The sequence below is a fragment of the Prionailurus bengalensis genome, chromosome A1 (genome assembly GCF_016509475.1).
Source record: "Prionailurus bengalensis isolate Pbe53 chromosome A1, Fcat_Pben_1.1_paternal_pri, whole genome shotgun sequence".
In the NCBI taxonomy this organism is placed as follows: domain Eukaryota; kingdom Metazoa; phylum Chordata; class Mammalia; order Carnivora; family Felidae; genus Prionailurus; species Prionailurus bengalensis.
The window spans coordinates 32,514,333-32,529,022 of NC_057343.1; the positions used below are offsets into that span (position 1 = coordinate 32,514,333).

The 14,690-nt window shown below is 36.2% G+C and overlaps 1 pseudogene; it reads right to left on the reverse strand.

The window, feature by feature from the left end:
* Window positions 1-282: 282 nt before the first annotated feature.
* Window positions 283-14,690, reverse strand: part of LOC122477747 — a 59,932-nt pseudogene continuing 45,524 nt past the window's right edge.

Consider the following 14,690-nt stretch of genomic DNA (forward strand, 5'->3'; position numbering starts at 1 on the left):
TTCATCTCTTCTTATGACCTTAAGTTCTTTTAAACAAATCAGTGGAATATCACAGTTGGTAACTTGTTGTGAGTTCTTGAGGCTATACAGGTATTGTCAGGCTACATTACATGTGGTTTCCCTATTAGTTTGTTGGATGGAGTGACCCACTGCCAAGCAGATTCAGTTGTCTCATGGCAACTCCTGAGTATACCCCTTGGGAGTTGTAATTTCCTCTAAATCCTTACTACTGTAAAAGCCTCCATAACCATCTCTAGCAAAGTCTCTGCTGCCCTAGAGTTGCTACCACTGTGGCAAGTGCTCCCACACATAGTTGCTACAGAAGCTGGAATTGCTAGTGCCAGTACTATGTTGATAGTCTCCGGCACCAAATTGTCTACTGAATCTATGACTCCTGGAATGCACACAACTGCTACCCTTGCAGTGGTGTTCATATACCGTATTTCTAACCAAGATGGCAGTACTTGTTTAGTCCCTGCAAGAAGATCCAACAAACCCTTGGTAATATTTATGCTTCTCTTAAGAGAACAAGGTAGCAGTTTTCGTATACATTCTGCAAAGCCAATGTGATGTACGTTTCTTCAATATCATTGGCGAATCAAAATTGACAAGTTGTTTCATATTTGAAACACCCAATCTTCTTGATGCTATTGATATAGCCACTAGAATTGGACTTTTTCCAGAAAGAAACAGGTCAAGGCCTCTTCTCTGTCTCTATAAGGCTGTTCTTCATGGATACTGGTGTAAGTGTATCCTTTTTTGTATAAAAAAAATCCTCCAGAGAATCTGCACCCTTTTTGGTCTCTGCAAACGCTAAGGGTCAGTGAATCCTTGCCTTTTGAAAGTCAAGCCGAAACTACCATTTGTCTGGCTCCTTCTGTGGGATATTCTCAGAAGTAGAACCAATCTTCCCACAGCCAGAAAGATATATTCATCAAAGAAATCATGAGCAAGCATCATTATTTCCCTAGGGAAAGTAGCACTAAACATCATGGAATGGTGATCTCCCTTTGATACCATGCTATTTTTTCAAGTATTTTACATATTTGAGCTTCAAACTCCATAGCGAACATACTATCAGCTTTATCCAATACCAAGTATTGGCAGAAGTCTAATCCAATATTTCCTCTTTCCATCATATCTACAAGGCCTCTTAAATGGTACTAACAAGTAGTATCCATGTTCTAAGTCTTAAATCTGCTGACCAATATTGGCACCACCAGAAATAATCCAAAGAAAAACCCTAGATTGGTATGAAAAACCCTAGATATAGCTTTCTCATAGGTCAGTACTGCCAGTTCTCTCATTAGTGCTAATACAAAGAAAACTGGATATTTTTTTGCAGTTCCCAAACCTTCTCTTTTCTTTTCTGGTCCTCAAAGTCCCCCCTGGACCATTGGAATATATCAGACTCAAGATGGGCAAGAGAAATACTGCAGTTTCTACAGACCCTGTTTGGGTACAAGCCATCAAATATCTTTTCTCTTTGATAGTAAGAATAACATCCCTCTGCACTGAAGTCAGGGGAGTATAACAAATAAACTGTTTCTCAGGATGATTTCTCCCCTCTCAACATCACTGAAACTTTCATTATGTGGGAGACAATTGTTGCCTGTTGCCTCAATTGGAATGTCATATTTCTCAAAGTTAATTCAGGTCTTATCTCCAGAGAATGGTTTCTGTTCCAAGCATTCACTTAATGGGAGGGGTTTTGATCAATCATCTTCACCTGATTTGTCATACCATCAACTGTTTCCACCATATTCAAGTTTGTCAGAGCCACTTCCGTAATCATGGCTGCCAGTGCTATCAGTCTCCTTGACCGTGATCACCAAACCTTCCCCTTTATCCACTTCCACAATCACTGAGAAACTAGACTTTCCTCTTGAGTCACCATGGACCTCAAAACTGTTGTGCACATCCTTTATTCAAACTATGAACTGTCTTTATCATAGACTGTTTTAGTAACTTCTCTGTTCCTTAAATGCGGAGGAATATAGCACCCTTGGCTATCATCTGTAACTCCTCTATGCTGAATTATCAGAAAAATTCAGATATGTGTTAGCAAGCTGCTGATTCAGTCTGAGCTCATTTTATACCACCACAGGATCCATATCTGAAGAGTACAGAGAACTCAGAATCTTCTTCCATGGTTCTCTAAAATGTGCAGAATGTTGTTTCAAAAAGTGAGGTCTCCAGATATATAACCATGTTTGAAAAAAAGTATTTTTGAACAAATTATGACTCAAAAAAAGTTTTAAGACATTATTCTTCAATAATTATAAAGCATGACTGAGCAAACTATTTGATACAGGTATGTTTCGACATTTTACACAGTTTCTGGATGAATTTTAAATTATTTAAAAATCATCTCTTCATATTTGTTTAATTGATAAATCCCTAATCATGCTGTCATTTTAGATTAAACATTACTATATACATTTCAGTCAAAAGGACTGTGATTTTGAACTTTTTAACTTGTTTATTCTATTCTGAGTTACAGTGTGATTTATGGTCTATACTTTTCTCTTTAATAAGGAGTTTACCTAATTAAGTTTTTGGCCACTAAACAAAGAATTATGAATTCACTTAATGGTTTGCAAGTAGCACGATGTAATACTACAAAATCAAAGCTATAATTTTAGGAATTGTTTTGAATTCCAATTCTGATCATAAATGGGTTTGTATCAAATATTATGTATAGATAGAATCACTATGACTATATGGATATGGGAACATGTTGTTCAAACAAACATAACAGCTAATATTTCTTGACATATTCAAGGTTAAATGTTGACAGGTGCTGTGCAAACTCTTCACCCTCCTCCTTTTAAATATTACATGTAAAATGCAACATGAGTAAATGCCACAGGTTAATAGATTTCCATAATCCTGTTCTATGTATAGAATTTTTCAGGTCCCGAGATACAATGCAAATAATCCAATTCCCAATACAAAATAAATTATTTTATTAGTGATGTTTTCTGGATTATGCACAGATAAAGTAAATCAATGCTCTTTGTACTTTTTGTTTCTTTGCTATTGATAAGGGATAATGAAATACAAGCCTTCAGAATGACATGATTTTCAAGCTGTAAAAGACCTATGAAAATATATACCTGGCCCATAATTTTATAGATGAAGAAATGGAGGTAAAGACGTTAACAGACTTGCCTATGTCAAGCTTGCTATCTACGACAGATTTGAGAGAATATCAACATACCTGATTCCTAGGTCAACGTATTTTCTCTACAAGATACAACCCTTCCTTTCAGCTAACACAAATGCATAATAAAGGAATGTTTCACATTGATACTATTATTCCTTGAATTCAGCCTTTCTGTTTCACAATGATTATGCTTTCTGGATTACCTAGGAAAATAACCATCAGATTTCTTCTTTTTGTTCTGAGTACACAGTTGTTCCAAACTCTACCTTATGTGAAATTTTCTACCTCTACAAAAACCCATTGCATATCAGAAAATTAATTTCTTCCCTTTCTCAGATATTCAGAAATGTCCCAGAAATAATTGCAGCAAAAGGCTTAAGGAGAGGGCAAGCCATATGTTTAGAAGTTTGCATTTGGTGATAATTTAAGCATTCTTGGTGAAGAATGTTTAAGTATGTGAAAGATGTATGCTTTTTCACCTTATATATGATTTCTGAGGAAAGAAAATAGAGAAGATCAAACTTTAGTTCAGGAAAATCCTTCCTTCCTTCCCTCCCCCTCCCTCCTGATTTGTTTCTCTTCCTTTTCTTTTTTTTCTTGCTTTAAAATATTAATGCAAAGTGAACATGGTGGTACATACTAGAAAATCAATGTTTTCTAAATTTATATATGTTCAGTACAGCATGACTAAAAATAAATAATCAGAATATTTACATACCTTAATTCGTAACTACTAAAATTGGAAGATTAACAAACTATATGTATATAATTTTAGAAGAGAAGTTCGAATGACATAACATTCAATATATACTTTAGCTTAACTTTACATTCTGAACCCTCAGCTCTCAAATGAAATATCAAAACATTTTTCCTTATGGTTATTTAAATGGAGAGCAAACATTCCCAAAACTGTGTAGTGTGGGATTTAATTAGGGGAGATTAGTGGTCGTTTGGTCCCTTGAACTTAGTAGTTTGTTCCCTGAAAGTTAGAAATATGAAAAACTAGGTCCTCAGGCTTTTCTTCCTCAAGTTATAAATAATCCCCAAACAAGCATACTAGCTGTAAAAAAGAAAAAAGGGGGGAAAAAACAGAGACAATAAAAGTCTACATACTCTTCAAATACCTGCATTTCTAATCCAATGAATAATAAGGCAACTGGTCCCCTTATTACCACTGAGCAGGAGGTGGTCAATGAGGAAATCTCTAGAGATCCACGTATTGCCAAACTATTAAGATTATCTCCTTCACAGCCCCAGGACTGAAAGCCATGTCACTAGGTACATATTTTTTTAAATTATGATTTATTAATCTTTTTACTCATTTCCTCCCACTCAAAAATAAAAGTAAGGAAACTATCTGATTTCCTAAATAATGGCTATTGAGAATCATTTAGATTTTTATTATTAATATACAATGCCGAAGAAAAACTCTGCAACAAAGTAATTCCGGAGAATTTCTTACCTAGCCATATCCATCAACCAGCTCTATCTCTGAGTTATCATATTCAGTCAGTTTCATTAAACTTAATTGTGAAAAAAAGATAAAGTAATATAGGGTTTTACCTTTTCTCTTCATTTCCATATACTATGAAAACAATTCACTGAAGTTTCTACAAGTCTACTATCTACTGTTTTAGTCCATTCAGGCTGCAATAACAAAATGCCACAGACTGGGCACTGTATACACACTAGATAATCATTTCTCCCAGTTCTGCTGGAGTTGGAAGTCTGAGACCAGGGCGCCATCATGGTCAAATGAGTGTTCGTGTGTCCTCACATGGCAAAAGGGGCCAGGAATCTCTTTGAAACCTCTTTTATAAGGCATTAAACCCCATTCAGCAGGGTTCCATCTCTATGACTTAAGCATTTCTGAAAGGCCCCACCTACTAATACCATCACCTCCAGAGGTTAGGATTTCAACATGCGAACTTTGGGGGATAAAAACATTCAGAGCATAGCATCTGCTATGAGATTTGAATTCTCATTTGCCTTATAGGTTGCTTATAAGAAAATTACTTCTTTGTTTCATAGTATCTTTAGTATTCTACAATATTTTTTTTTCTGGCAATGTTGTTATGAGATCAATTAGATTATATAAATACCAAATTCCAGTGATACTTCGGTATGCATTGATGGCAAAATTAGGTTTTGCCTCTTTTTAATGACTTATACTTCCTTTTTTAACTCTAAAATTAAAGCAGTTAATATTAAATGTCTTTTCAGTTGTCCATTGGTAAATTCTGTTATAAGACAGACATTTTGTCTGTCTTATTTGTGTTGACTCCCCTTGTAGTAGATTCCTGGCACTTAGTAAAATTTCAATGAACATATAGCAAATAAATAATTCTGGGGTTTCCAGTTCTGCATGTCAGGAGCTTGGAAGGTACCACTCCATCCTAACAACAAGTAAAAAAGCTGAAGAGACTGACAAAATTGTCACTCTTCTACAATCCCTTAGAAAGGTGAAGACACAAGGCAAACCACTGTCCCTAAGAGAATCTGACCAGCAAACAAATACACAGAATAACAAATTTAGCAGAGTACAGACTCCAGCAGAAACTGCTGTAGGAACCAGTGTCAGGGTAAGAGACCTGAGCTGTAATTGCCAAATTGCTGGAGGCAATTACAAGAGACCTGAGCTGTAATTGCCAAATTGCTGGAGGCTCAGTGTGTGCAACTCAGTGTTAAAAACTCCACAGGGAGGGGTGCTTGGGTGGCTCAGGCTGTTAAGCATCTGACATTGGCTCAGGTCATGGTCTTATGGTTTGTGAGTTTCAGCCCATGTCCTGTGAGCTACAGCCTCGCTTCACTTGGGGCTTCTCTCTCTCTCTCTCTTTCTCCCTCTCTCACTCTCTTTGCAACTTGCTCACTTGCAGGCTCTCTCTCTCTTAAGCAAAAACAAAACAAAACAAAACAAAACAAAACAAAACAAAAAAAATTCCATGGGGAACCCAGTCCTCGGGGGACACCCACAATATGAGGTTTACCTCTAGAGGCTCAACCAGGTTCTCACTAATCCCTTGCAGCTTCCGGCAGGGGTAAGGAAAAAGGAGCTATTTTGAAATATACCAGACATGGCCTGCCCTTAGGAGAAACTGTTTAACCTGATGAGATATTATCAGACCTAATTTACCTGGGAGAAGGAAAAACCCAACTTCATACTACTTTAGCCCACGTGTCCCATCCAAGGAAGTGGGGGGAGGGTAAGAAAAAAATGAAAACACTTGTAATGTTGACAGTCCTGAGGCATAGGCTCATTAAAAACCTGAGACCTGATCACAGGACTGTAGAATGCTCCCCCACCCCCCACACATCTCACTACCACATTACTAAAGGCCTATTTACAGCAGTTCTTACCAGTCTCTCCTGTCTGACTAAAAAGAAAAATTATAAGACATACCGAAAGGCAAAAAAAAAAAAAAAAGAAACCAAACAAACCAAAAAACCCACACAATTTGAAGAGACAGAAGCAGACATGACAAGGATGTTGGAATTATCAGAAGGAGAATTTAAAACAATTCTGACTAATATGCTAAGGGATCTCATGGATAAAATAGCAGCATCCAAGAACAGATGGGCAAAATAAACAGAGATGGAAATCCTAAGAAAGAACCAAAAATTTTTTGTAGATAAAAAAATCACTGTAACAGAAATGAAAACTGACTTTGATAGGTTTATTAGTAGACTGGAAAGAGTTTCTGGTCTTAAAGATATCTCGATAGGAACTTCCCAAACTGTAAAGCAAAGGGAACAAAGACTGAAAAAGAATAAGATAGAATATCCAAGTACTGTGGGGTAACAATAGAAGGTATAACATAGGATAATAGAAATACTAGAAGGAGAAGAAAAAAAGAAAGGATCAGAAGAAATATTTAAGACAATAATGACCAAGAATTTCCCCAAATTAATGTCAGACACCAAACCACAGATCTAGGAAGCTATGAAAACATCAAACAAGATAAATGCAACAACAACAATAACAACAACAACAAAAAAACTACATGTAAAAATACTATTTTCAAAATACATTTATCCAAAAGATGTGAGGTGAGAATTTATATCCACATAAAATAGGGATGTTTACAGCAGCTTTATTCGTAATTGCCAAAACTTAGAACCAATCAAGATGTTCTTCAATAGGTGAGTGGATAAATAAACTGTGGTACATACAGACAATGGAATTTTATTCTGTCATTCAGTGCTAAAAAGAAATGAGCTATCGAGCCATGAGAAGTCATGGAGGAAACGTAAATGCATAATTACCAAGTGAAAGAAGTTAATCTAAAAGCCTAAATACTATATGACATTCTATAAAAGCTAAACTATGGAGGCAATAAATAGATCACTGCTTTCCAGGAACTGGGCTTGGGAGTGAGGAGGGATGAATAGAATAAGCACAGAGAAATTTTATGGCACTAAAAATATCCTGTATGATATTATAATGGTAGACATATATTTTTATACGTTGGTCCAGAACCATACAATGCACATCAAGAACAAGCCCTAATGTAAACTATAGATGAACTTTGTGTGACTACAATGTGTCAACATCAGTTTATCAACTGTAATAAATGTGCCATTCTTGGTGAAGGAAGTTGATAATGGGGGGAAGGCTCTACATGTGTAGGAACAGATTTATGGGAAATCTCTGCATCTTCCTCTCAGTTTTTCTGTGAACTTAAAACTATCTATAAAAGTCCTTTAAGGGAAGCCTGGGTGGCTCAGTCAGTTAAGAATCTGACTCTTGGGGCGCCTGGGTGGCGCAGTCGGTTAAGCGTCCGACTTCAGCCAGGTCACGATCTCGCGGTCTGTGAGTTCGAGCCCCGCGTCGGGCTCTGGGCTGATGGCTCAGAGCCTGGAGCCTGTTTCCGAATCTGTGTCTCCCTCTCTCTCTGCCCCTCCCCCGTTCATGCTCTGTCTCTCTCTGTCCCAAAAATAAAAATTAAAAAAATAAAAATAAAAAAAAAAGAATCTGACTCTTGTTTTCAGCCCAGGTCATGATCTCATGGTTCATGAGTTCGAGCCTCACATTGGGCTCCGCACTGACAGTGCAGAACCTGCTTGGGATTCTCTCTCTCTACCCCTACCCGAATTGCACATGCATTCTTTCTCTCTCTCTCTCTCTCTCTCTCTCTCTCTCAAAATAAATAAATTAATTAAAAAAATAAAGCCCTTTAAAAAAATAATAATGATATACTAGTTTTATTATTATTATAAATGTTACTACTTATTATCATTTTATATTACAAATATTATTATTATTATGAAGCATATACATTTCTTTCTATATGCTAGTGCCAACTCAAATAGGTAATATCATGCTCACAAATTTAAGAATTATATATATATATATAATACATATATATAATGCTATAAAAGTTAAGAGGATAAATGTAAATTTATTATGCTATCATAGTGAAGCAATGGAAAACCAGTTGTAAATAAATTTACTTTGGTAATACTGAGATATTCATTTAAAATTTACTTTTCCAAAATTATAGCTGAGTTAATACATGTATAATTATCTCTATTTAAGAACATCTGGAGAAATTGAAGTGTTCTTATGCTGAGGTGAAAAATACATGTAACATGACAGGGCTTAGATTACAGCACTGGCTATGTGTCCGAAATCCTTCTTTCTACTCTCCATATGAAACTCTGTCCCTCCCCACCGTGTTTTGCACTGAATCCAGTGAAGTTACTTGAATTCATATGTTCACCCCAAAATCGAACCAGTTTTCTTGGCTTCACCTCCAGGGTAAACAATGACTTCTCTACTGAAGTGGACTTCTTTACCTCTAAGTTTAGATTTTAACTAGATACGATTCTGGAAATTGAGGTATAGGACAACTTTAATCTAGGCATTTTGTTTTTAAAGTGTTTTGGGGCACCTGGGTGGCTCAGTCAGCTAAGTGTCCAACTTTTTTGGTTTCGCCTCAGGTCATGATTTCCCGGCTTTGTGGGTTCCAGCCCCGCATCAGGCTCTGTGTTGACGGCTTAGAGCCTGCTTGTGACCCCCTGTCTCTCTCTATTTCTCTTAAAATAAATAAATAAACTTAAAAAAATTAAAAATAAACAGTGTTTTGCCAAAGATATCATTCCCTGTTGTTCTTATACCTCTGCAGTGTAAATAGTATAACCACTACGTCAATATACCAAAGATCTCCCTAAGGCCTAATTTAATAAACAATGAGTATTTTTTCATTTCTGATACAAGTATCAAAAAATAATTATGATGAGATGTTGCCTACAAGATGACCTTTAGCATGGATGCTTTGAGGATTTGTTATTGTTTTTTATAGTGATACTATTATAGTAAAAATAATCAAATGCTAAGTACTAGGAGGAAGAGAAATGGTATGATTTAAATTATAATATTTTTGTGAGACTCTAGATTAATATACTCTGATTACATGTGGCATTTAATTAATTTCATTTATTTCGTTTCAATACCTGCATTACAAAAATGTCATTAATATAGCACTTTCATTCAGATCACCAAATATTGAGTGATGTTAGAAATTTGCAATCATGTGCTAAGCACTAGAGATTTTTAAGAGAATGTCATGATCTTTCTCTCTCTCTTTCCTTGTTCCTTTAGTAGAGTGCAATCTATTGGGGAAGACATTATAATGAAATCATCATGTATTGCAGTATATAAAATACCTGTACTATATAAATGCAGATTATCAGTGGCAGACAGATACAAAGTGATCAAAGTAGCAGGTATCAGAAAAGAGACATGGACATTACATATCAGTAGAAATAGAATCTAGTCCAGGCTTTTCCATTGCCTTAATGTGAAAGCTTGAGCAAACAGTTTCACGTTTGATCAAGTTCCTTTAATCATTAAATTACTGACCAAGAGTTAAAATAGCTGATATTTCTTGGGAAGTTTCACTTTATGTAAAAACCTACTCTGGCTACTCCCATGAATATGATGATCTTATTGAGTGAAAACTGAAGCCTTAGAGGTAGCACATAAAGAGAGCATAGCATCAAGGAATCATATCATGGTGCTCTACCCCCTGCTAGTTAATGCATTCAGCAAGCAAATCACAATACAATTTTCTAAGGTCCCAGAGGGGGAGAAAGTGTAATTGTATGAAATAGGATTAAAAAAATGGAAGACAGCACATGAATTCAGCTACCTACGTGAGGAAGATAACATTTCCTTTTTTTTTTTTCATTGCATTTAGACTAGTTTTTGTTAAGGTAGCAACTATTGATAAAAATGAAGTATAAAAGACATTTACAGTTATAAATAAATCCTAAGGATGTTAAGCACATCATAGGGAGTAGAGTCAATGATATTGTAATAACTGTATGGTGACAGTAACTAGACTTATCATGTGAGCATTTTGTAATGTACGCAAATGTCAAATAACTAAGTTGTACACCCGAAACTAATAGAATATTGAGTGTCAGCTAGAATAATATAAGAAGACATTTTGAAGTGTGATTTCACAATACAAATCAGACCACCCTGGATAATGTCAATGTTTCTGTTTCTGCTTTTGATCTAGATGGGGATGTTATAACACGAGGCAGGGGCTGATAGGAGCAGAGGTGTTAAAGTATTTCCATTAAAGCAAGTGAAATTACAGAGTGAAACTTTAAAGCTTTCCTCATGTTAAAGCAATTCCCTTTCATTGGAAGGGTATAGACCTGTTCTACTGGCAGAACTCTTCAGTATCTTAATTGCAAAAATTGCCTCAGATAATAAAATCTATTTCCCCTTAAATGAATATCCCTTCCTTTTAAATTAAATTTTAAAAGTTACTGGCAAACTGATTTTTGCCTTACATTTACCCTCAAGCAAAAAGAAGAGGAAACGGATCGGGTGTTAGATATGTTCATAAAAACATTCAGTTTGTGTGAAAGAAAACTTTTATCTTTCCTGAAGGTATTAATCAAAACCTAGTACCCAAAGTAGCTAAGCTTGTGATAAGATAAATTGTGGAATACACACAGAACCTAAGATGTACCTAATATATAAATGTGATACATTCTAAAAACTTCTGCATAAGTATATTCCCCTCCAGAAAGTGTTTCTTTGTGAGTTTTTGCTCTCTTCTGATATTATAGAATTATTAGGACATACAGCTATTAAATAGGAACCTCATGAAGTTAAGACACAGAGTTCAGGAACCACTTTTATAACTTAACAATTGTGAAGATACTTACTGCCTGCTGCTTAAGAAAGTTGATCCTGGGGATATATAAACCATTAGACCTTGAGAAAGTATCTAAAGAAATGTACTGTTACCCCTGTAGGTAGCTATATGCTCCATCTGGGTGAACTGAACTGTGCAAATTAGCATGTGATCACAAACCAAGACCAAAATAAATCCAAGTCATGAGGGAAAGAAATCAAACAGGAAGGATGAGAGAAAGTAAAGAAGAACCTCTGTCTCTTTTTCCAATTGCTTTCTTATTAGGTTTTTAAAGGAATTTGTGTTGGATGAGAAAGATTTTTACTCAGATCCACAGATATATTTGGGAAACAGTGAGGGTATAGAAAAATATATGGGCTTAAGATGGGATGAGCAAGTCAATAGTACCTGAAAAGATTCAATGAATTGGAAAGAATCATCTATTCTTAAATCATCTATAAGCTTCGCTAAATTAAATGCATCTAAAGAGAAATCACAATTCTTTCTCTTTAGAAAAGGTTTAGGACTAGCAAGAATATTTCATTGAATTTTATTTTAGGACAAACTAAATGTTAAATTCCTTACGATAATATTTGTGAGTACCTATTATGAGTACCTATTATGTTATATTCTACCTTTAGCTCAAATGTGTGTAAATCACACAAACACACATATTTAATGGTTTGAGTGTGTAGAATGATGACATCACATGCGCACCAAGAAGGCATGAAACAGGGCTGACTCCCAAGGAGGTCTGAAAATAACTTGAAAAAGCAGGACAAGCATATTGACTGGGGTTGCAGTGTGAGACTGTGGTGAAGGTTTCCTATGTGAGGGCTGGGTGTGCTCTGAACTTCCCCTGAGCGCCAAAGGAGGGCGCACTCAGGCTTTCTGATCCGTTTGCCAACTTCTGTTTGATGGCCTGAATATGGTCTAACTGCAACTGTTTCATGTGTGGGTGAGAAGAATGTGTTTTCTGTTGGGTTTGGACGGAGTGTTCTATAAATGCTAAAATGACCAAGTTAACTGATAGTACTGTTCCGGTCAACTCCACCCTAACTGATTTTTATAACAAAGAAGTTTCAAATTCTCCAACTTTTTGATTGTAATTTATATTTTTTTCTTTGTGTATTATTTATCCACTGTTAAAACTATTTTAGTGGTTCTTCTAGTATTCACAACATGTATATGTAAGTAATGTATATACACAATGAAATTTCACTGTAACGCTTCATGTGTGGTGCAGTTGCTGAACGGATTTCAGCAGAATTGGGAAAGAGAGACTGAGCTGACTGAAGTCAATTGGCCAATTAAAGGAACAAGCCAAAAAAGTGGAAGAGTTAAGTGTCTAATCATTTGCTGCAATGGGTAATAAGCAAAAGGCTAAAACCAAGGAAGCCCATCCCCCACTCCTAGTCCATTTTCCCCCACAGAACCACTCCTGCTCCATTTGCCCCCACCAATCAAGGGGCAATGCAGATGTGGGGGTTGGCTCACTGTTGGCCCAAAGTCTCTGGCACTATCATGGACCCTGAAGTCAGGGAGAGCTAGAGGGAAAGGATAGGAGTGGAAAAGTACTAGGAACTGAGTCAGGTTGGGGAAAAGTGTCTTCATGGTTTCTAGTTCCCCTTCCTCCCCCATATGAGACATCAGCGGAGGAGCCTAAAAAAGACCTCTGTCCAAGGCCTCAGATAAAGAGACCTAGAAATGGAGGTGATGGCAGTAGAAAAATGCATGTGTGTGAAGAGCATGACTGTCCAGGGGGCCTCAGACCTTGACTCAACTTCCTTCAGAGACTGTAGTATACCATGTCTGTGTGGAGAGAGCAGCTTTCCTCTGTAAGATGTGACAAGTAAAGCCTTTGTAATTGCCTGTACTCAGACCTGAAAAATCACACATAGGTTTTTTGTTTTTGTTTTTTTTGAAGTTTTTAATTTAATTTTATTTATTTTTTCAATATATGAAATTTATTGTCAAATTGGTTTCCATACAACACCCAGTGCTCATCCCAAAAGATGCCCTCTTCAATACCCATCACCCACCCTCCCCTCCCTCCCACCCGCCATCAACCCTCATTTTGTTCTCAGTTTTTAAGAGTCTCTTATGCTTTGGCTGTCTCCCACTCTAACCTTTTTTTTTTTTCTTCTCCTCCCCCATGGGTTTCTGTTAAGTTTCTCAGGATCCACATAAGAGTGAAAACATATGGTATCTGTCTTTCTCTGTATGGCTTATTTCACTTGTACCCCAATGATTATAGGAGCACTCTCAACAATAGCCAAATTATGGAAAGAGCCTAAATGTCCATCAACTGATGAATGGATAAAGAAATTGTGGTTTATATACACAATGGAGTACTACCTGGCAATGAGAAAGAATGAAATATGGCCCTTTGTAGCAACGTGGATGGAACTGGAGAGTGTTATGCTAAGTGAAATAAGCCACACATAGGTTTTTAACTAGGAACCAAACTTCGCAGTTACCTTTATGAATTTATCCTCCATTCCTCTCTGGTATGCTTTATGACGTTGCTGCCATTTATATCAATTATTCATATGTTGTACACATGCAACACATTGTTGGTACAGTGCTTTGAACAGTGGTTGTCTTTTACATCAACAAAGAATAAAGAATATAAATGATTTTATTTTGTTTTCATTTATGGTTTTTGCAACCCTCTTCTTTAAGTAGTTCTAAGTTTCTGACCTATGTCTTTTTTGTTCCTGCCTGAAGAATTTTTTTTTACATTTCTTTTATAACAAGTCTGCTAAAAAATGATTTCCCTCATTTTTTTTTCAGTCTTTACTTCTCCTTCACTTTTGAAGGATAATTTCCCTGGATATAGATTGGAATAGATTTCTAGATTTTTTTTCCCATCTCTGAATGGTTATTTTAATCCATACTGCTTTTTTGCATGTTTTTTTAATGAGAAGTCTGCTGAAATACTTATCTTTATTTCTCTATATGTAAGAGTTTATTTTTTTTCCTTTTTCTTCCTTTAATATTCTCTTCTATTTCCCCCCAGAGTTTAAATATGATATGCCCAGTTTTATTTTGGGGGGGGGAAGTTTGTTTTTGTTTTTCTAATATTGCTTGTGGTTCTCTGAGATTCTTGAATTTATGGATTAGTACCTATTATTAATTTAGTAATAATTGGCCATATTACTTTAAATATTTCTTCCGGGGCACCTGGGTGGCTCAGCCGGTTAAACATCCGACTTTGGCTCAGGTCTAGGTCTTGGGGTTTGTGAGTTTGAGCCCAGCATTAGAAACTGCTTCCTGTCCTGTCTTCCCCTCTCTCTGCCCCTTCCAAGTTTGTGCCTAGCCATTCACACCCGCATGCACACTCTCTCTCAAATATGAGTAAA